The sequence below is a fragment of the Penaeus monodon genome, chromosome 13 (assembly GCF_015228065.2).
Source record: "Penaeus monodon isolate SGIC_2016 chromosome 13, NSTDA_Pmon_1, whole genome shotgun sequence".
Classification (NCBI taxonomy): Eukaryota; Metazoa; Arthropoda; class Malacostraca; order Decapoda; family Penaeidae; genus Penaeus; species Penaeus monodon.
This window is the reverse complement of record NC_051398.1, coordinates 23,932,521-23,956,097: the sequence shown is the minus strand read 5'-3', so window position 1 is coordinate 23,956,097 and position 23,577 is coordinate 23,932,521.

Below are 23,577 nucleotides of genomic sequence, written 5' to 3'. Positions count from 1 at the left end.
GAATGGTATGGTGGGAAGGGTCGAAAGGACTTGTAGCGATGGTTTGGGTTAGGGGAAGGCGAGGAGGCCTTTTTCGTAGCCATATCTCGGCAACCCCGAGCGCGGTGAATTGGGGTTTGAAAATTTGACCACCCTTGCTATCAATGGTTAATGGTTAAAAGCAAGATAAATGTGCTAAGACACAAGGTCATTAGCACTTAGTTAATGTTTAGGGAGGGTGTGTTGATTTAGTGCTTGTTGTCTAAGCTGGGCAAAGAATTGGTGAGTGAAAGGGGTAGGGTCGGGTGTGGTAAGAGTTAATTAGATGAAGGAAAGAGAAATAGGTTGTTGAAGCAGAAAGTGTGGGGATTCTGTAAGGATGTCTGATAGGTTGGGCAGGTCGGTGAAGGGAGGATTAGGTGGGGGAAAGCAGAGGTACGGGTTTGTTATCAAAACGTGACAAGGATGTTGGGATTGAAGGGGAACATTACATAAGGAAACAGAAGGGTGGATCAATTGTGACACAAGATCGTAGTGTGTTAGATGGTGTGGTGGCCAATGCGTAAGCGGGCGAAAGCGTCTCCCACACGTCCTGGTTTCCTGAAATGGAGCTGACCAGGAGGAGATGATAGTTTTTTTACCAGAATTTAATTTAATTATGTCGGATGCTTTGCCCAAAAAGAGTTGCCTCGATTATACAATGTCTTTTGAAGTGTGGGTAATAATCCGTGGCGGGATACGTGAGAAGCGTGGTTGGTATGATTGTGGACAAAACGGCGTGGCGTGCTAGTGTATCTCTGCCTGTTCATTGCCGGGGATTCCCACATGGGCTGGCACCCAGCAAAATTTTATTGTTTGATTTATGGCGTTCTGATCATTGCAAACAAGGGGTTTGGTGTGTGTATTGACTTTAGAGAGTTAAATGAGTTACGGTAGTCAGTAAAATTGTAAGGAGGAAGAGAGAGTGATATTTTGTTTTAAAGCAAAAAGAGTGCATACAGTTGCTGTAGTAAGGCCACTGATTCAGAGGAAGGGAGTATTTGAAAGTACGAGTGGGGAAGATTACTCAAAACACAACCGGAGGTGATTTGGAGCCATCAGTATAACATGAATACTAGGGAATGAGTGGGACATGGTCAAGGAATGTTGAGAAGGACAAAAGGAGGGAGATTTTGATTTTGTGGGTCGGAAAACGAAGATCAAATATGGGGGTGATGTATAAGCCATGGAGGGACGGAATGGACAGAGAACGGGAGAGGTTGGAGATGGGGGAAAGGAATGGGAGAGGAGGGTTCCATGGCGAGTGGAGAAAGGAGTAGAAACGTGGAGAGAAGCTAAAGGTAAAAAGTATGGGATTGTGGGATAGTTAGTTTAGTGAGGGAGTTGGTGCAACCGAACATAAGCATCGGAGAGAGAGAATAGCACGACGTGCGAGATTAGATATGGTATGCCTGATCAGTGTACAGGCTCTCAACTGGAGAGAGCGAAAGGCGCCTAGTGCTAAGCGAAGACCACATGATGGATTTGTATCGAGATGGGCAGGAGAAAGTTGAGGCCGAGGAGGAATAGGCGTCCATAATCAAGAGTGGAGAGGATCAAGTCATGAAGATTGAGGATATATTTTGGCGATCTGAACCCATGATATCTGGGAATATAGTTTAAGATTCAAAGAGCGTAGCTTTTTCTTTAATGTGTAGAATATGGTCCCTCGCCAGACAGTTTGGAGTCAAAAATGACACTAGGAATTTGTCAGAGGACGGCCATTGGAGTGGAGTGCCAGATAAGAAGAGTGGGGGTAGGGACCCTACACGTGAGCGAGAGAAAAGAGGAGAAAGATTTAGGGGTAGAAAAGCGGAAGCCATGGTTTGTGGCCCTAAAAAGATACTGATGAGATTGCAGATTGAAGAAATTGGTAGAGATTTGGTATGGATGTGCCAGAGGCATAGATAGTTAAATCCTCACATATAGTGATGACCGGGCTCCTGGGTGGTAAAACTGAGAACAATATCATTTAACCGCAAGAAGGAATAACGTGTACTGACACACTGCTTGTGGGAACACCTTCGATTTGAGAAAGAAAGATGATGTGGCAGAGGCAATTTTGACCTGGAAAGTGCATTGGGGAGGAAGGACTTTTGAAGCCCCATGTTTCCACGTATGCCTAGAGAGGACAATTGTTGGAGACATATGTTACCGCCATGTCATATCCTAATGCTTTTTCTAGATAAAAAAATATAGCTAGTACGGATTCTGGCGTGCAATGCAGATGTAATATATGTCCCTCAAATGAGACGGGGGTCAGCTGTGATTCTGGCACGGCGAAAAAACCCGATTGGGAGGAAGATAGAAGATTGTGAGATTCAAATACACATTAAGCGGAGTTCGCCATTTTTTTCCCGCCTCTAATAGTTTTGCACAAGCAGCTAGTTATGCGATGGTGCGATAGTCTTGAGGAGTGTAACCCGATGTATTGGGTTTCATTTCAGGAGGGAGGATAAGAGCTTCTCGCTCAATTAGAAGGAAAATGTTCCTGATGTCCTATGTGGTTGTAAATTTTTAATAGGAAAGTATAAGGCGGAAGATGGGAGTTGCAGAGCATATGGTAGTGAATACCTTCAGGGTCCTTCATGAGTGTTGGCGGCACGATTGGTAGGGCAGCAATGATTCATAGGAAGAAAATGAATCTTATAGGACTCAGCGGAGGATGGGGTGAAGGTAATGGGGTACGTTTCTCTGGTGGTCTTAATAGAAGAGCAGTGTGGAGAAAGGTGAGAACCACTACTGACCTGTCCTGAAATAATCACCCAGTTCATTACGACTTGAGAGATCAGAAGTGAGGGATATCGTCGAATATGGAGGGATGGGGCAGGATGGGGGGGATAGTTGCCTGATTAGTTTATGGTTCGGCGCCAGCATTTGAAGATAGATGTAGAGATTGTAATTGATGAACCATAATTTCGCCAGCTATGTTGTTTACTATTCCGTATTGTACGACGAATATAGGCATATGCTCTTTTAAGGAGTATCAGGGCTGATAGGTTATTTGTAGTACATCTCTTGTACGTAAATTTCCAGGCTGCACGTTTAAGCGAAGTGCTTAGTGCAATCAGAATTCACCAATGGAACATTTGAGGTATATGGTCTTGAGGTTCGAGGATAGCTGTACTGCAGCTCTTAAGACTGTATTTGCGAAACACTGTATCATTTCTGAATGGAGGTGAGGGAGGATGGAGGGGTATGATAGCAGCGAGTGAAGTGAAAGTATGCCAGTCTCTCTATCAATCACCAGCGTGGGGAGTTTAGGAAGTGGTACGTATGAAGTAGGAGAGAGGATAACGGTAAAGTGGTCACTATAGGGAAAGTGGTCCTAAGACTGACGCATGAAATCTAAATGAAGAGAAGGGAAGCATAGAGAGAGGTCAATGCATGAAAAAGATTGCGTGTGTGTATCAAAGTGTGGTGGGCGATCTGATTTAGAAATATAAGGTCAGCTGTGGAGAGGAAAGCGCTCTAGAGATCGCCTCGGAGTTTGTGATAGAATCACCCAAAGAGTGGTAGGTCGGCGAGTTAAAGTCACCACTATGAGGAAAGTGGTTGAAGTTGGGAAATTAGATTTTCAAAGCAACAAAGTCATGGATTGGGAAGGGAGAAGTAGACTGAAATCATGTGATCCAACGATGAAGGAAGATACAATAACTGTGGCAAGGGACATTGGTTTGAAAGGGAGGTTTGGACATAAGGTGTTTTCATTATTATAATATGGACGAGACATAAAGGGCTGTGGAAGGAAGAGACAATGTAATTGGGGATTGGTATTGGAGGATGTGTAGAATGTCCTCTTGAAGGCTATACAATAGATGGTTATAAGATGAAAGGATATGACTAAGGTCAGGTCAGTCGGAAAACCGCGAGTATTCCAATGAGGATAGTTATACTTTGTGATATAGATTGTAGTCACGTTGTTGAGATTGTGAAGGGGGAAATCAGCTACAGGGTGGGAATAAGGACTGAGAGGTCTGAGATGGGAGATGTTTGGGAGTTGGTGTTCATACTAGGTGGGGTATTAGGAGATGGAGGGCAAGGAAGGGGTTACTTGTGACAAGGGATTCATGTGTGTATCCGGATTGAGTGGAAAGGGGTAGAGGGGATGCTGGGAGGTTAATGTGGCGGGGTTGGTGTCGGGGGGGATGGCTGTTTGGGAGGGGTATGAGGATGGGTGTAGGGATATCATTAGAGGAGGAGTGGATTCAGCAGTTACTTTGAGTGTGGAAGGAGCAGGAGTTTGTAAGATTTGGAAGTGAGTTGTCAGTTTTCATTAAGTAATCTTGATATTTTCAATAGTTTCTCCTGAGGGTTGTTGGTGAGTTTTGGGGATAAGGATTTCTTGTGAGGGGGGGAGAGATGACTGGTGGTCTAAGTGTTAGGGGCACCAGGACGGTGGTATGTGATTGTTGTGGTATGGTAATAGGGGTGGAACGGTTTGTTCTGTCCGTTACGGGTATGCGAGGAGGCGAGGGGAAGGTATTGGGGTTGTAGTGGGGATTGGAGTATCTGTAGTAGAGATTGTAGTTGTCTGGATTTAGGATGGCAAAGAGTTTGACTGGGGAAGTATGAGGTAGAAGAGGGGGATAGATGTAGGGGGGGTGGGTTTTAGGAAATTGGTAGAATGAGCAGTATTACTGTAGTAAGGAGTATGAAACAACGACGAACGTGCCTTCCTGTCTGGCTTCACGTAGGGTGAGTCCAGTTTGAATCTGAGGATAGTTGCTACCTCATACTCAAATTTGTAGGTGGGGACAGCCCCTATAAATACATTTATGGGGCCGTCCAGTTGGCACATGTTCGTGATTGTGCAAGCGCAGTTATAGATCGGGTTGGCCAGGTTGGGCACATAGTGGGCATCTGGCTGTGGAATGGCAATGTTGTTGGCTGGGTTGTCCTAGACGCCACAATTTGCACTGACGTGGAGGAGGTGTATGGACAACAGGGAGGGATTCTCCTATGTAGACGTTTAAAGGGAAGGTCATGTCTACGGAAGGTAATTTGCTATGTTAGTGGTTTCTTCGATGACCTCTGGGGAATGGAGTATGCTTGTACTGATTGTTGGCCATCATAGTCTGTGAGATAGGCAAGTAGGTCTTCGCCAAATCTGACACAATCTTTGTCACAGATTGGGCAATTTGCTGGTGAGATTGAAACTGTTCCGGTGCAAGTATTGAGTGTTGATGGGGTTCTGCAAGGAGGGGTTACCATAGAGGTCAGTTAGTTTTGTTAATGCTATAGCGTGTTTTCAGGATGTTACTGATGACAAGACGGGAGCGGTCGGCTACGGAAAGAGAATTTACCTACTTGTTTTTGGAGACCATTGTTTGCGAGAGGGTTTGTCAGAGTAGTGGAGCTGTGGGAGGGATAACGAAAATCGGTCTCCATTTGGCTGCTCTAAGAGAGTATTCAAGATTGTTGAGAGATATAGTAGTCAAGGTCGTGGGCGTGACGAAGATGGTCGTTTTTAGGAGGTGTGTTTATGTAAGATTTTGCAATAAGGCTGTAAGGTATTAATAAGGGAGGATGGGGTGGTTGAATGTTGGAGTTGTGGTTTAGAGTGTTGAAGTGAGCAGGCTGGGAGGTGGAATGTTCCTTAAAGGGTTGATTGTGGCTACTGTACTATTAGGCATTGATGAGGGGGTAGTTATTGCAGTGTTCAGAGCCGTGGTCAAAGGAGAGCCTGGGGTCAGGGGAATCGGGTTGGTTATATATATATGATATGAATATGATCATATGAATAAACAAGATTTGGAGATTGAGGTCGAATCTGTTGGATAGATGTTGACAAAATTTTGCAATCGCTGTGAGTGGCAGGGGTTGGTTTTTCATTTAGTCCATAACGCCGTTTGCTCACTGGTAGGCCAGTTCTTAAGGATTCCCTCTAGTTCAAGAATTCTGTTTGAACCAGTGTAATTGCAGCTGGTACAATTCAACTATATAACATTGTTAAATATAATCTGAACAATCATTGTCTCTTCTTTAGAAAGTGCTGATACTAATGGTTATTCATGAAACTATATTGAAGTTTAACGCTGGGAGAATGAATATTTGGTACCTCACGCCATTGTTCTCCAACGCAATAACTCTATCGTCCGAGATCGTACTTGGATGTTTTTTGGGTTTTCTTAGGACAGGACGTAACTTTAAAGGCTGCAAACTTATTATTTAGAATAACTCAGGAATTTCTGAAAATACTATCTGGGTAACCCTTTGTTTCAATTAATTTGGATAGAAATTATTTCCATATCGAAAAAGGCACCAGGTAGAGCAAATGTTAAATGCTGTGTTATACCCCCCCCCCCTTGGAATTGTTTATTAAAACAAAATGGTTTTTTTTTTTAATTTTGTACTTCGGTTGGGTGTATCTCAAATATGCATTCCAAAGTAGGATTACTTGCTTGCTTGCTTGAAGAGTTGCGAATTTTTCTGGCTTCGCCCGGGCACTTTTTCACTTATGGCCGCGCTGTTGTCAGCTTTTTTATGGCTGTCCTCATTTGTTGGTCTGACACTCGTGCTTATCGTGCGGTGGGATTGCAGCGAGGCGCTCCTGTAGCCGTTTTGTAAAGCATCTTGCATAATCTTTTTAACCAGCACGAGGCTGTGGTCTGTGGGTGTTTGTCCTAGTCATGCGTGTGCACGCAATCTCCAAGTAATGTACCAGTGTGGCGTTCGGCTCCGCCGCCAATGCTGCACAACCTCTCTTCACGTTCTATGGTTGTATCATCTGCCATGCACAGTGGTAACCGAGGGCGCTTTCTGGCAAATGACTTCGGTACCTCTGTTGTTTATTTCAAGAGTGCCATTGGTTTCAAGCCTGTGCATCTGAGTACCACTGTCCGAGGGGGAATATCCCTTTCCTCTCTGTGAAGCTGCAAGGAGGAAGGAGTTTGGCCCGTCACCAGTACACTTCTCCTAAGTAATGTCCCTCTGATGTATTATCAGGGGATTATGTAGGGGGCCAACCCCGGCCGATTTCGGCTAATCTGTAAGCAAGCTCATTGCCCCTCTGATCCCTATATGCTGGGAACTCCAGTTTATGATAATTCTTCTCCTGGCTGTTCTTCATTTGTTTGGTCTGACACGCGTGCTTACCGTGGCGGTGGGAATTGCCAGCAGGCGCTCCTGTAGCCCGTGGTGTAAGCAATCTTGCATCTCTTTTTACCAGCCGACGGCTGTGTTTCTGTGGGGTTTGTCTTAGGAATTGCGTGTGCCGCAATTCTCCAAGTAATTACCCAGTGTTGGCGTTTCGGCTCGCCACAATGCCTGCACACCTCTCTTCACGTTCTATGGTTTGTTATAATCTGCCATGCACAGTGGTACCTAGGCGATTCTGTGCAACATGACTTCGTACCTCTGTTGTTTAATTTCATAGAGTGCCAGTGGTTCATAGCCTGTGCATCTGAGTACCCGCTGGCCGAGGGGGATTCTCGTTTCCTCTCTGTGAAGCTGCAGAGGAAGGATTGGCCCTTCCCTTACACTTCCTCCTAAGTAATTTTCGGCTCTGATGTATTATCATGGATTAGTGCATACCCCGGCCGATTTCGGCTAATCTGTCAGCAAGCTCATTGCCTCTTATCCCTATATAGCTGGAACCCGTTTTAATGAAATTTCTTCGACCCTGACAAGCTCCTTTTTGCTATTGGGCGTTGTTTTGTCAAGAGGTAGATGTTGTCATTAGTGACGCTGCTGAAGACAGTCGACGGCCTCCTTGGGCTCCTGTGTGTATGACGCACGTGTCCTTCCCTCACGACGCGTGCCTCGTGCTCCCATGATAGCAACTTGCCTCTGCCTGTAGCGATGAGGCGTTTGTCTGTTACCCTCATGATATTGTGGCATCCCTGCGGCGAAGTCCGGCGCCTGCAGTGTGGTGCATGGATTTGCCGATCCATCCATGTATATGATCGCTCCCCGGAGGGGTGATGGTTGCAATGACCCTCTGGGTTTCTTTCTGCCTTTAGGCTAGGCGTACAATATTCTTGTTTTTGCTTGCATTCTCATGACCGGACTCTAATCGAGGTTGTGCCCACGGCCGAGCTTCGACAAAGTTCAGGGTGTGGGGGAGTCCATTGCCCTTGGCCAGTAGGCGGTTCTTTGAGCTGATGGCGTATTAGCACCTGGCTGTGGAGACCAGCCAGGAGTTTGTTTGCAAACAGCTCTGTTATCTTGTTTCTAGGCGTCTGCATTTGTGTCTTAGGCTTGTGTTTCCTGGGAGCCTGGATGACCTTTGCTAAAATTGTGCTGCGTTAGATGCAATGTTTATGTGAGGCCAAGGGGAAGAAGGTTTGTCTCCACTAGGAGTTGAGGACCTTCGCCCACCTTGGGGCACCCAGAATGACGCTGTGGCTTCGTTTGGACTGTCTCCAATCGGTCTTATAGTTTCTCTTAATGCCAATCAGAGCGAGGGAAGCATAGTCTACGATTGGGCCTGACATCATGTACGTAGAATGATCTTAGTACTCTGTGTCTGGCCCCTATGATGCGTCTTCCACTCATTGCTCTCGATGACAGACCGTCTATACCTTTGTTCTGATTCAAGCAGGTTACTGGACCTCCTGGCGGAAGGAGAGGGTCCGGTTCATCCTTACCACAAGGTAGAGGTCATTTCCTGCCCACTCCAAGTCCATTCCCTGAATTTCCGACTTGTGCTTGAACTCTGTCTCAGAGCCAGGCTTTGGATTTGGCTGCAGAGATCTTTAGTCCTTTTCTGCACACTCCTCGGATTTACCAGTCCAGACAACGCGGGCTTTGTTTAGGCAGTGGGTCCGTGAGATGATAGCGAGATCGTCTGCATAGAGATGATCTTGCACCCCCTGGAGTTTATGTTGAGGAACAGGACATTATGTGTGTTAAAGAGGCTGGACTGAGAACCCCACCCTGTGCGTTCCATTTTCTAGTGGGGGGGGGGCATGGTGCTGTGATAGGTGACCTTTGGAATTTGACTCTGGCTTTCTAATGCTAAAGTAGTCACCTATCCAAGCCAAGAGCTTACCTCTGATTCTTTTTGGATCAGGCTCTCCTGAATGGCAAGAGGACTTGCCAATTCGAAAGCTTCTCCAGGTCAAGGAATACTGCCACAGATTGCCCGTGTTTATTGTGCCAAGAGGCGTGGCTATCTGTGCACTGTGCGCTCATGCCCCTGGTTAACCCGTGGGGTGTTCGTGGTGGGCTCCCATTTTCCTCATGGAGCCGGTTCAGTACCCACCTGTCGCAGTCTTGGCAGACCGCGAGAGAGAGATGGGGCGTTACTTTTCCCCCGGGGGGTTCCTTTGGTTTAGGGATGGGAACTATGTAGACCCTCTTCAACTCTGGGTAAGAGTGGAAGTTTTTCCAGGACTTGTTGATGAGTTGCTGAAATCAACTCCCTACCATTCCCATCGGGAGTATTATGGGTACGAGAATTCCGTGTCATCGCCCGGGCTGAGTTGCAACTGGCTTTATATTCATCTCTTAGTTCCCTCAAGCAAAGATAACCTCTGAGTTACGGGTTCGGCTGCCCTTTTCTCTGATATGAGCAAGTCCTGTCTGGTTGTATGGCGTTCTTGCTTGCCCTCACTTCCGGCTGGCAGACCTGTCGCTACTCTTTCTCGCAGGAGAACTCTTGTGCGCCAGTCTGTGGCCTCTGCCCGGGTTGTGTTGCGTGCATCTCGGGGCTGATCGGCTGGTGGCTCGCTTGACCCGTTGCCATAGCTCTGAGAGGTGTATGGTGATCGAAGGACTCACAAAGCATTCACCACTTTCCTGCCCTCAACTCTGCTGGCAGTTTCCTTGCGTCCCCCTGACACCCCCTTAGGAGGGCTAGGTGTCCGGTGTTTCTTTGCCTTCGAAATGTTTTCGCACATATTTACCTGTGGTTACGCTCCCTATCTCGTCATTGAAGTCACAGGTGGTCCTTGTGAACTCCTGGACCCAGGCCGAGTTTTGGGTATGGTCAGTGAGGCTGCTCATCAATGGCATTTTACAGTCTGGCTTGTAGCACTTCACATTTTCGCTCTGTGTGGGTTCATTGCTTCTCAGACAAGCGGCCAAGGCGCGCTGGAACGCCCTGCAGTTGGCTGTCCTGTTTTGCCCATCTTGGATTCGGTCGTGGTATTTTCGGCTGGCCACTTCCATGAGGGTTTGTTATAGTGCCATAATGGTCACTAGTGACGGTCTCATCGACCGCCAGCCCATCCTCTCCACCAAGTCGCAGTGGCCAGGGTGGAGGTCTAGGACCCCTCCTCTCACATTGCGTTGGCTCTGCTGTCGAGGAGAGCGATCTCGGGGAATGTCTCAAGCACGTTGGCTATGGTGACAGCAGCCGCATCCGGTGTCCCATTGCAGGGAGCCAGGATTTGTGGTGTGCCTTGAAGTCTTCCCTATGTGATCCTCGGAAATCGTGTTCTGGCGTAAGCACATACCTGGCTGGGTCTAGTGTGGCCGCTGTACACATTGTACAATTTCAGGGGTCCCCGCCATGACTCTCGCGGCAAGAGATTCAACATCTTCTCCACAGTGCGGTGCATCGGCTATTGTAGAGCATGGAATTGTTGCTTTCACCAGGGTCATCAGGCCTCTTGCCTCGGAACGTGGCAGCGGTAGACGTGATACCCGCGAAAGTGAACCGCTTCCGCTGATAATGTCTCCTGGAGCATGACGATGTTCAATGCTCCTTGATTGCACATATTGCGTGGAGGTGGCACTCCTTGAGGAGAAGCCAAAGATGTTCCACTGCAGACGACTTAATTGCATGCTGATGTTTACTATTGGAGAGTTACATCCGAGACATCATCATATCGGATTGACGGTCGGAGTCTGACAACTCCAGTGTGAGATTCCTCTCACTGCTGAGGTTCTCCTTCGTCTGTCAGGCTATCGCGTGGATCCACTGGGTGTGGAGAGCCTTTGGTATGGCTCTGACTTTTCGTACTTGGCTTTTTCTCTGGCGGCCTGTTTCATGTTCATTGGCTGCCTTGCCTGGGCAGGCTCAGCTTCTTCTGATTCGGCTTGTGCACTGAAATCATCCTTTTAGCTCTGCCTATTGGAGGGCATAGCCTGGCTAGGCTTCTGCCTGTGAGGGCATAGCCTGGTTGGAGAGGGAGGGAGTCTCGACCTGGGGTGAGGAGAGGATTGGGCTGATTTGGCCCCTCCATCGTCCTTCCCTTTATCTTTCACAGTCGTTTGAATGTCGGCCATGGCAACGTCGACTGCCTTATCGCCTCTTCTTGGTCTGGACAAGGATACTGCCCTGCTGTGACCACATCATGATCAGATCGAATTCCCCCCTCGCGAAAACAGGTTCTTCTGGTCGGGGAAGGACCGTGTGGTGCTGTTGGAACCTTTCTTTCCTGTGGTTTCCTCTGCATTGCTTTACTTGGGGGAACTCCTGATTGTCGAGATCTCCGGTTTCGGCTGGGGGGCCAGCTTCCTTTCCTCTTAGAGTTCGGGAGCCATTTTCGCTATTGTTCCTCCCCCAGACGTAGGTGCCTGGGGGGGCAGGAACAAAGTCTGGTCGCTTCTTAGCAACCTCTTTCCGTTTGAGGGCCGCCTCTTTCTTAAAGAGCAAGCCAGGCTCCAGGCGTGATGCCTCTTGGCACAGTTAGGACATTTTGCTGTTGTGTCCCCCTCTTTTCTTATTTATGTGCCTTGATGCACACCTCGGTATTGTTGCCTTGCTACAGACAACCAATTTTGGCTTGGCTGTGCAAGTTAGCCTGGTGGTGTCCGTACTTCTTTCTGGCACTTGAAAACACCGTAAGTGGTCAGGCACATAAGTGCGTAGGTGATAGGGACCCCCCAGTTACCCCAGATCAAGGTTGGGAGCTTGGGCTACCTTTCATGGTCACAGGACTTGCCTGGTTGGAGTCTTCCCCTTCAACAACGTGAAGCCTCCACGCCTTGTTGGTGTGATGCTATCACCTCCACATCGTCATGCGACTGAGAAAGCAGTAGCACCATCCTTGAACTCTCTTTTCTCCTCGTGATTCAGTGGCAGATGCTCACTTCCTCCCATCTTTTGCCCTTTGTCTCCTGCAGGAAACAAGGGTTGCCTTGATCTGGGCACGATGATGCCTGCCTGATCTCGCGCAACCCGGATCGACAGCCGGATTTTTGCGCTTGCTCTCCAATCCCTTACCATTTGTAGGCCTTGTCCGAAAGCCTTCGGTTTGACGGGGACCTTAAATTGCGGGAACGCCTTGGGGGTCCAGACTCGCCATCATAGGTCTGTTCTCCGGCCTTCGGCCGTTTTTCGGTCCGCCCTTCGGTTTTTGGGGCTTGGCTCGTGAGGCACCAGCTTTTTCGGCTGGTTCAGCTGGTGCTCCTTGATTCATTCAGTGGGGTCGTCTGAAGGGGGGCTTCAGAGACCTTTCCTGGTCTGGGTGCGGCCTGGAGGGCCATCACGAGCTTCATCTGTTGGACAATCTGGTGGACATACATGTTTGTACAGTATTTTTATTAGTCTTGTCCGCCATCTTGGCAGACAGGCATGACAGTGTCTCCTGTGCTCGGGTTTTCTTTTGCCACCCGGAGGCTCGTAATGCTTCAGGTGTGGATGCTGTGTCTGGCCTTCACGGGTCGTCAACAGTAAGTCCTTCTGTGTGGATTTTGGTTTTGGTTTTCCATGTACTTGGCAGTGCTTCACTTCCCGCCACACCCACCACGGGTCCCAACAAATGGAAGCTGAGTGCAGAAAAATGTCTACCAGCCACACAGGGTGATGAGTGGATATACCAGCCATTACCGATTGCAACTGGTACGCATACCGGACGGTGGTGGATACCAACGCAGCATGCCTGCTTGACCCGAGCCTCCCGAGGGAGACCAGCCGATTGACCTGACTAGGCTGATCAGGCCGCTGTCTTGCCAAGAATAGAAGGACCAAAGAGGCGTGTTGCAGCCACAGGGCGTACTCGTGCACGGCATCGCTCACCGCCAGGGACTTCCCGTCTCCCAGCTCACAAGGGTGCCCACGCAAACGCGTGGGTCGGTGAAAACCTCTGGGAGTATCCAGAGGGGTGTCCTTCCACCTACGGACAGCATTGATGAACACTTCTGCCTCCTCCCTCAGTGAGGAAGGGAGCTCTTTCATCTTTCACTTTTTTCCAGGCAGTTCCCTCCACTCTCAGAATAAGAACCTGTACCTATTCACAGTGAATCCCTCTTTTCTTTCTCTGAAACGCCCAAAGGTTTCACCTCAATTGAGAAAGATGGGGTCCTGCACCTTTGTCCTGTCAGTTCCTTCATCCGCTTCTGAAAACAGCGGCCACAGACTGTTTTAAACCACAGTGAGGGAGAGAAATTAACATTTTTTCCAGGAGGTTCTATGGCAGACGGTTTTTAAGGGGAATCCCTTTGCTCATCTGAAACATCCAAAGGATGTTTTCACCTCAGTGAGAGAAGGGGGGCTCCTGTACCTGTTCAGTAGCTCCTTCGTCCCTTGAAAGCAGCAACCACAGAACTGTTTTCCCATCACAGTGGAGGGAGTTCTTTCGGCGAGGTGTGGGTTTAACGTGAATCCCTCTTCTCTCGGCACACCCAATTTCACCTCAAGTGAGATAGAGGGACCTGTACCTGTTCCCAGTAAGTTCCTTCAATCCACTCTGAAATCCCAACCCAGACTATTTTCAGCACAGTGAGGGAGAGAACTTACTTTTATCCTCGCCTCGTCGGCACCTGGTACGTGTCCCCCGGATATCCACTACTGCCAACAAGTTCCCTTACAGAGCAGTGCTGTGCGAGTTTCCATCTCTGCACGAAGCCAACAACATGTGCACGACACACCACACACCGTCAGCACCACATCGTCACTACTGGACCCCGTCTTTTTCCGCTGCAGGCCTCGCATCAGATCGCTCGCATCGCAAAGGCAGATTTCGGCACATGCGAGAGCTCGGCTCATACGCCTCCAGCAGCCCGTGGGCATCTCCCCTGCACCATGTTTGTAATAAGACGGCGACTTGGGCGTCCCTGTGGGGATTATAGTCACCTCACACAGCACCACATCCGGGACCGCTACCACCCTCTCCACAACCTCCACTCCTTCACACGGAGCTCTCGGGAGTGCTGATTTTCACAAAATCGACCTCGGTCAGAGCTTACCACCAAATCCCCTCGCCGAGGAGGCACATCCCTAAGACAGCTGTGACCACCCATTCGGCTGTACGAAGTCCTTGTGAATCCGTTCGGACTCCACCACGCCGCAGACCTCAAGCGCTCATGGAAGATGTCCCCTGTCCTACAGGGTGTCTTCGTCTACATCGACATATAATCAATCGCAGCAGCACAGTGAGGAACACCAGCAGCACTCCGGCCCTCTTTGACCCCTGCATGGAGCCGGAGTCGCATCAACCCTGTAGAGTCTTTTCGGATTCCCCGCTCTCTCACCTTTCTAGGGTCACACGATTACCGCTGACAGTATTACCCCAGCTCAGGATAAGGTCAGCAGTATCAGGCGTTTCCCTAAAGCAACAATGAAGAGCAGCTTCGGAAGTACCATCGGCATAATTTAACTTCTTCAGGAGGTTCATCCCTAAGTGTTCACTCTATTCTTCTGGCCCCTCTGCAACGTCTCTCGCTCCTCCCCACTGACTAACGACACATCCAGGGCACCCACACCATGCTGCAGACGCCCTATCCAGATCTCGATATCCATGGTAAGTGCGAGCAGCACCCCGATCGACTACCATCTGTTTCGCAGGGAGCAAGCACAGACCCTTCCGCCCTCAGGCTCACCGACGAGATACCTACCTTGTTGTCAGCTAGAGCAGGTGCAGCTCAGGCTCCCGGGACAACCATCCTCCATTGCTACAATCTCGCTGGCAAACCCCGTCCTTACATCCCTCGTCCACCTGCCAGCAAGCTCAGACCCCTTCATTGACCCACCATCTCTCTCGTCTCGCTCCACATCTGGCGACAGCTTGCTTCCAACCTCACGTGTCGCTTTCATATTCTGGGTGGCTTGCGTGATCCTTTTTTACATCTGGTGGATTGCGGTGGCCACTACTCACCATTAACATACATCATCGTATATATTATCTTATATTAATATATACTAATATATATATACTATATATACATAGTATATATATATATATATATATATATATATATAATATATATAGTATATATATATATATATCTATTAATTTTATTGTATGTATGTATAACACACACATTCACACACAAACACACCACACACCCCACCACACAATATATATAGTTATATATATATATTATATATATATATATAATATATATATATATATTTATATATATACATATATATACATATATTTCTGTTACCCACCAGACCACGTGGCTGTTTACCCATACACATGGGTCCAAATCCCAAATAGAACCATTTACTCAGTGAGGGCGTAGATGACGATTGTATCTGACCTCGCCTGAACCCGCAGTTCGTCGCAAGCGTCCCATGGTACGGCGGCCTAGCCTCCCCTCCGGAGGCTGTTTGACCTGACATTTGACCCCACGCTCACTGCTTTTACAACCCCATGTAGACATCGTCTCGTGTGTTCCCCATACTGTGTGTTGAACTCTTGCACTAAAGGTGAAAGCCATCAGACCAGTATTACTACTCCTGCAAATCCACTGTACCAGAGTACCCATAGACTCTTACGACTGTGTCGGTTGGTTGCGCGTTCCTTTTCGGCTCGCACAAACGCTACACCTTCGAAGAAAAAACACGCTCGACCGTAAGTACATGTTTGGCCTCCCTTCACCCTTTTTCTTACTTCTTTTTCCCTTCCTCTCCTCATAAGTGTGTAAGCTTTGTTGTTTTTTTATGTAAAAAGTGTAATGGCACGTTTTTCACCACTATTCTTTTTTGAGTTTCAGATCACATTAACGTGGATCGCGGTGTGTCAACAACATAATATCACTCGGTGTTCATAATGATTAATTTCTCTCATTTTTAGAGATTTCTGTTTGTTTCATATGCACTAATTTAATGTGTTCGTGATTTTATCTTATCACGAATATCATTTTCATTTTCCTCTCATTCCTCCCTTGCCCAGACCCTGACCGTGCTTTTTTTTCTTTTGCTTGTGGTCACTTGGGACGGAGGAAAGGCACGATAGATGACCGTGTTTTCCAGTCTTGACCTGACCTCACTTTTCTCTTTTTCTGCAAACCTAGGGGATTAACTGTAAGCCCTGTTACATTGCTTTATTGGTGACACGTTCTATCGCACTAGAATTGAGCTTGTAAACTCGAATTTTTATTTATATTTATTATATTGAATTATAGAGTAGATCTCCCCCATATCAGTGGCACAGTTTTGCCCGATATTACCCGGGGTTGCGTAAATGCCTAATAGATCTGCGCTCCAATGTTCGAAAAGTAGGTACAGGTAAAAAACCGCACTTATTCGTTCGAATCTGCAACTTTGAGTCGGTGTGACCTGCATTTATGTTGACTAGGGTTTAATCTAAAATAATTATTTGCTTATTAATCAACAAACACCCGTTTTCACCCTCTTGAGTGCCTTGCATGTTTTGGGTGATTCCCGAAGATCGTTGTGATTCGTGGATAACTGTAGGGATGAGCGCCCCATCACAGATATGCGTGCAGAAAAGAGCAGGTTATTTATAGATTTTTCCTGGTTCTGCGGTTCGCTCAGTGTATGGCATTTTGGGTAATAGGATGAGTCTAACATGCATAGTAGACATGTACCTTGGCAAGTTCATATTTTCTGACCCCTAAGATTTGTTTTGCTAAAAGCTTGTGAGTATCATTTTCACATCACCATTCTTCATAGCGTACATTCCTGTCACATATCTTAATGTTGAATTCCATGTGGTAGTTTGACATCATTTCATCTAGCTAGTATTGGCTAATTTACGCTCAGTTTTGTTATATTAAACGTTTAATGTCCCGTGTTTGGTGATTCATTCCATGTGAGGTCACTCTCGTTTTTCACTCTCATTCAACGCTCGCTGTAGCTCACTACTCAGACACACAATCCTCACTCACTCCTCCACGCAGAACAAAAGACACTGAAACCTTTTCATAATATGGTTTGTTGCTGTCGAGTGAACGGCTTAAAGGATGTATGATGTAACTCTTTAGCCGCGGTCTATTTTGTCACGGTCGTGACGAGTGAACTCTTACATGATGTACAAATACATTTTATTTTCTCTCTGTGAGATGACAAATGGTTTCAATTAAATCCTTTCGTATTGCCGTGTTGTTTCCTTATCTACTCTATATCTATCAGAGAGACGTTGGTGTTCATGCAGGTCTAATGCGATCGCTACTGACGTCTCCCTTTTTTTTTTTTCTTTATCTGAAAATAAAAAAAAAATAAAAAAAAAGTACGAAAATAAATTTAAAAAGGAACCGTATAAACGCCATTATATAATAACCGGCTAGTGTACTAACACACCCTCCTTCTCTGTTGCCTTTCTTTTTTTCGTCTTGCTATCTGGCCCCTTACGTGTATGTCTGGTTCCCTGACTATATATTGCAGTCCCAGACCGATGATACCATCGAAGATTCGCCATAGGCCTGCGACCAGGATGTCATCAGAGCAGGTGTTAAGCCGTCCCCTAATGTAGTGGACGGGCCACTGCCTACCGAGATGCCCGTGATCCAGCGAAAAGAACCAGGAAGATCCATAACTCAGGAGCTCGTCAGCGGAAGTATCAACTGCCCTCAGATGCCGAAGAGGATGGCCCCCCCCTGAACGTCCCTGTCCAGATGACGATTATTAGGACGAGGCGAGCATGCCGCCGAGAATGACTGGACGAGATCTGCGAGAACGTGTTGACGAGGACGAGCCGCTGAAGTTAGGCCTGGTATGAGACTACATGGTAATTCAGACGAATCTGAGGTCAATGATGACCTGTGCGTCTTTCGAGTACATCAAGGACCGTAAGAAGATGAGGACGAACAGTGGATGAGCACCACGAAGATACACCAGGACAAGCACGCGAGACGAGACAAACACCATGTTAGGTCACCCTTGAGGTAAATTATAAGGCGCCTCAAGGCGAGGCGCATGTAGGTGGCCGAGCAATTGCATATACAATAAAGTCTATTTCTGTTACCAACAGACCACATGGCTGTTTACCACTGCTCTGATCCCCAATAGAACATTCACTCAGTGAGTGCATGATACGTGTTATCTGACCTCGGGGGGCCTGACCCGAAGTTTCGTTGCCAGTGTCCACATGGTAAGGTCGACCTAGAGCCCTCCCCCTCTGGGCTGGTGACCTGACACGCTGACCCCGTGCTCCGCTTTTATCCCTATAGACATCGTCTTGGTGTTTCCCATACTGTCTTTTGAACTCTTAGCCACTAAAGAGTGAAGCCATCAAACCAGTCATTACTATCCTGCAAAGCCACTATACCAGAGTACTCATAGACTCTATAGGGTCTTAACAGACGAACCGGTGACTTTCAACTTCACCTCGCTCCCCCCACATTTCACATGCAGCTGCCTCCTATTACCTGCAGCTGCACTTCCACGGGCCACGCCACATGTAAGCGTGGCACTCACTGCTTGTGCCCCAGGATGACCCAGTTTTACTTATTTCTGTGTTTTATCCATATTTGCAGTTTACTCTCCACAGTGGGTTTGGTTGGTTAAAGTGATAATACCAGCAAATGGCATGCTCTCAACACTATCTTCAGACCTTTAGATCGCATTACTGTTTCATCATGGTATGTGGTCCACAACATGAATATCATTCTTACTCAAGTAGTTAATTAATTTCTCTGTTATGCATCTTTCTTCTCTTCCTTCCCGGTTGTTGGGACATGGAAAGTGCCAAGAGATGACCGCCTCGTTTTTTTTCTGTAATTTTGGTTGTTGTTGACAGCGAATTTATATAATTTATCTTTGAGTATAGTGTTAGGATCTTCCCCCATACCAAGTTATTTGTTCGATCGGCAACTTTTGAGTTTGGGTGAGACCGCAGATAACATCCATTCATTAATGAAGTACTAGGGTTTAAGCTAGAATCGTTATTCCACTTATTACATCATGCCCTCCTCACCCTATACAGTCGCTTGCTGTTTTTGAGTACATCCAAGCGATCTTGTGTTCGTGATAGTTAGATAAATGTAGGGAATGTCACGAGTGCCCATCACAGATAAACGAATAGAGCAAGTATTATAGATTTTCCCAAGCTCAGTTTCGCTTCATTCTATGCAATTTGGGCACTATATGAGTCTGACATGCATTGCTACTTCAGCAGTTCAGAATTTCTGACCCAGAGAATATTTTCTGGCTAGAAAGCTATGGATATTTTTTTTCCTGTCACTGTTTCATTAGTATTACATTCTGTCACATATCATTAATGCTGAATTCAATGTTGGTAGTTGAAATAATGTTTGTATTACTAGCATTGCCAATTTTATCTCAGGTATTGTTATAATTGAACATTGTTGTGTTTGTGATACATTTCTGTATGAGTCTCACTCTCTTTTCATTCTCATCACAACTCGCTGTTAGCACAAAAATACACACACACTATACGATTGGAGGGTAAATTAATAGACTGGACCGTGACTCAAACCTCGCTAACCCCCATAACTCCGCAGCTGTTCGACATTTCCCCCACTGTCTCACTATTCCTTTCCACACATGTGTTCGTGGGACACTGTTATTATAACGAGGCATAGCCTAGCTTAGTCAGTTCGTGCCCAGCAATCCGTCGTGGTAAGGTAGTGCCTGGCCTTGCCTTAGTCGCGTCGGCCTGACCGTGACCCACTGTGTGGTTCAGCAGTCACTGTGCATGGGTCATGCGTGACCCGTGCACAACCGCGTTACCCTAAGCAATCATAGTGTGTGTTGTGAGTCGTAAGTATGTCTTCTAGACTCTTACAGATGCGGCAGTGTCCTTTGGGCTCAACATGGACACAACCTCCTAAAAAAGAAAAAAATGCTTGACCGCTCCCAAAGACATGTCTAGAAAACCACCTAAGTACAACGTTTTGTGCCTTCTCTTATTTCTTCTTTCTTCTCCCCTTCCATAACATGTGTTGATACCGTCGGTTTTGTTAGGTTAAAATGCTACTTGACAGAATGGTATGTTCTCACACTATTCTTGTGACCATCGAACGCATTAAACTCGTTTTTTTTTTTTTTTGATAAAAGAAAAAAGAGAATTGTTTTGTGATCGTGTATGTGGTCACAAACTGATATCGGTCGTTAGTTAAGTATTAATTGAGATTTATTAAGAGTTTATTTTTTTTCATCTGCAATGAATTTTACGCGTTTGTGATTTTATTTTGTCACAAATATCATTTCAATGTTAACTTGTTCCTCCCCTTGCCCCGACCTGACCCCGCACTTTCTCTTTCGCTTGTAGTTTGGTTGGGACGTAGAAGGTCATAGATGACGCTTGTTTTTCCCTTCTCGACCTGACCTCACTTTCTCTCCTTCCGGTCAGTTTGGGACGGCTTGACCCCGCTACAGGTCACTTGCGCTCACACGTTTACCCATAGACATCTCTCAATATTTCCCATACTGTGTTTTGTCCTCTTATAAATAAAGAGTCCAGCTGTATACCTAATATCCTACCCCTGCAAACCAACAGAGATAGAGACTCTTCAACAATACACACACAAAAAAAAAAACCCGCACCGCACTTGCTCGCACTCATCCATGCAGAACGAAAGACACTGAAACCTTTTAATTCATGGGTTGTTGTCTGTCGTGCAGCATAAGATTCTATGATGTATCTCTTTTGCCCGCAGTTTTGTCATCGTGACAATGACTCTACAATAATGTACATTTCTTATTCTACATAAATTTCTTCTCTTGTGACAACAATTGGTTCATCATCTTTGCGGACTGCCATTTTTTTTTTTGGGTTTTTTTTTTGTCCGTTTCCCTTATCTACTCTCACATCTATCAGGGAATGCTGTTAGTTCAAGCCAGGTCCATGCATATTACTAATGACGTCTCCCTCTTTCTAATTTCTTCACTTTATCTTTGGGAATAAAGCACAAATGAAAAAAATAAAGACGAAAATACAGAAAACGACATTAAAACTGCAAAATTTAGATAAATAACCAGCTAGTGGCACTTAACCTCTTCTTCTCTGTTGCCTGTCTCTCACTATCTAGCCCTGGGCCAAGATAGTAAGAGACTGGTTCCCCGACTATATATATATTCGGAACCGATGATATCCGACACGGCACGAGGAGGACCCTGCTGCAGAAACGTCACACTTAGGATTGCTGTGGGAACTGAACATTAGCAGAAGATCGCATAGGCTTTTTTGGACCAGCGATGTTAGTCAGAGCAGGTCTTAAACCACTCCCAGGAGAGGGAATGCGCCGCCTGCCTGGACGCCCGTAATCCAGCGAAGGACCAGGAACTCCCCCGTACACTGCCAGTCGCCACAGGATACTGTGAAGGGGCCGCCTCCCGCCCACAGATTCCGTCATGACTCCAGGAGCTCGTTAGGCAGGTAGCACTGCCCTAATGCCAAAGCGGATACCTCCTGCCCGACGCCCATGATCCCGAAGAAGATTACGAGGACGTAGGAATGAGCAAGCAGCTGGAAAAACTGGACGAGATCTGCGAGTGACTGGTGGAAACGAGTATGCATCCTGGACAAGGACTACGAAGATAGAGAATCTTAAGTCCAGGAGGACCTGTGCCAGACCTTCGGACATGTGGGACATCGAGGATGGATTAACAAGGACCAGGATAAGAGACGACAGGGAAGATGCACCAAGCACAACGCACAACAGAACAACTGACCAGCCAAATCAGAACCAGTCAAACTTGGGTACCCTTGAGGCCAATCTAAGGCGAAGGTGCCGTCGAGGTCGAGGTGGCCGAGCATATGAAGGGTCTTAAACAGACCAACCGTGACCTCAACCTTGCTCCCCCACATTTCCTGCTGCTGCATCACTATTTCCGCAGCGCCTTTTGAACGCCATGTGTTCGGATGGACGCTACACTGCTTGTGCCCGAGGATGACCCATTGTACTATTCATGTGCAAGCAGTTGCGTGATAAAGTCAGTCAGCCTCAGGCTGGTTTGCCGGACCTGCTGCTTGAGGTTTCAATCATCTTTTGTAACAAGATCCTCTTTCTGATCATGGGGGTACAGTTAGTACCAGACGCCAGATGGCAGCAAGACTGCATGAAGTCCGAGGTATAGGTTCACCCCCCAGCCTCTAGAAGTTCAGCAGGGATATCAATCATGTTGCCTGCAGCTTTCCACACTTCAGTTGGAAATTGCATCCTAACCTCCATTAGGTAGGAGTTCCTCACTATGGGTGGTCTGCCAGGTTTGTGATATCACTTTGGCATCCAAGCTAACTGTTGGAGGGTTTTTCTACCTGGTAGCAACTGCTCAAATACTCAGCCCAACATTCACAAACCCCAACATGACTGAGAGGATCTGTCCATTCCACTGATCGATTGCAGTCCATCCCCTTGGCCCCCCGAGGGGAAAAAAAGGGCTTAGAGTTTCAGCTTCTCAGGCTTAGTAGGCAGGGCGAAGGTCGTTTACCAATAAACGGCCTCAACCGACTCAGCAAGATTCCTGAGGACTGTTCCTGTCCCGCACCAAGAGAGGACGCAAGACCTGTATTGGCATTCAGCCGACCATGTGACAAGCTGCTTGAGTGATTTCGCAACTGGTTCGCACAGGTAGCAAGGTTCGGTGAACATCAGAGATTGCCAGGTCAACCCACAGGCACACTCCTCCTCCCTCAGTCGGTCCAGTGAAACAACCTCAGAGTGCCACTGGAGGATGAAGAGTTTTTGAAGTGGACCCTTAGGGTAGCCACACCCAGGCCTATGGTCTGTGCACAGCAACTCAGCACTCTGGTAAACCTGCAGTTCTGGAGGATCCTTCAACGCATGCTAACAAGAAGTTCCTCAGTCTCCTTGGCCACTGTACCTGCATCACTATACACCCTTGCAGATTGGAGAGCTAGGGACCAGGAGCCCTCTGAGAGGGCAGCCCCTCCGAGAGGGCAGCTACCTCAACTCCAATCGCTCCAATTCCCTTGATAGCAGAGGTAACCAGCTCATCCTGCTGCAAGACCAGATGGTCCAAGCATCTACTTGGTTTACTTGCCTGAGGTTAAGCCCCGTCGGTCACTCCAGGTGCACGACCACCTCTGCCACTCCCTCCGCTGCCTGCCGCCAAATAAAGTGAGTTGGGCATTCTTTGGGCCACCCAGCCGCCTTTTGGGATTCCTAGGGCTTTTTGCTCCACACGCTTTCATGGAGGTTGCCACCCTGCCAGGGCGCGAAGCCGGGACAAGTAATTCTCATTCCATCCTCCGCCCTGACATTTGCCCTCCAATGGACCCACACCCACCTTGCTTGTGCTGGTGGGAGGGAAAGCACCCTCCCTCCAGCATATCTTTTACTTTTGGCATAGTCCATGGAGTCATCTGGAGGGATGAGGGTTGGCAAGGCCCACCGCCCCTAGCAGGCGTTGGTATGGAGCCAGGCCTCCACAACCGGTGTCCATGTCTCAATAACTCTGGGGCCTCCTGCTGCTCTGAGATCCCGTCACAGTTTAGCCTGGGACCGCAAGGTGCCCAGTAGATGTATAGTATATATTATAAATATTAA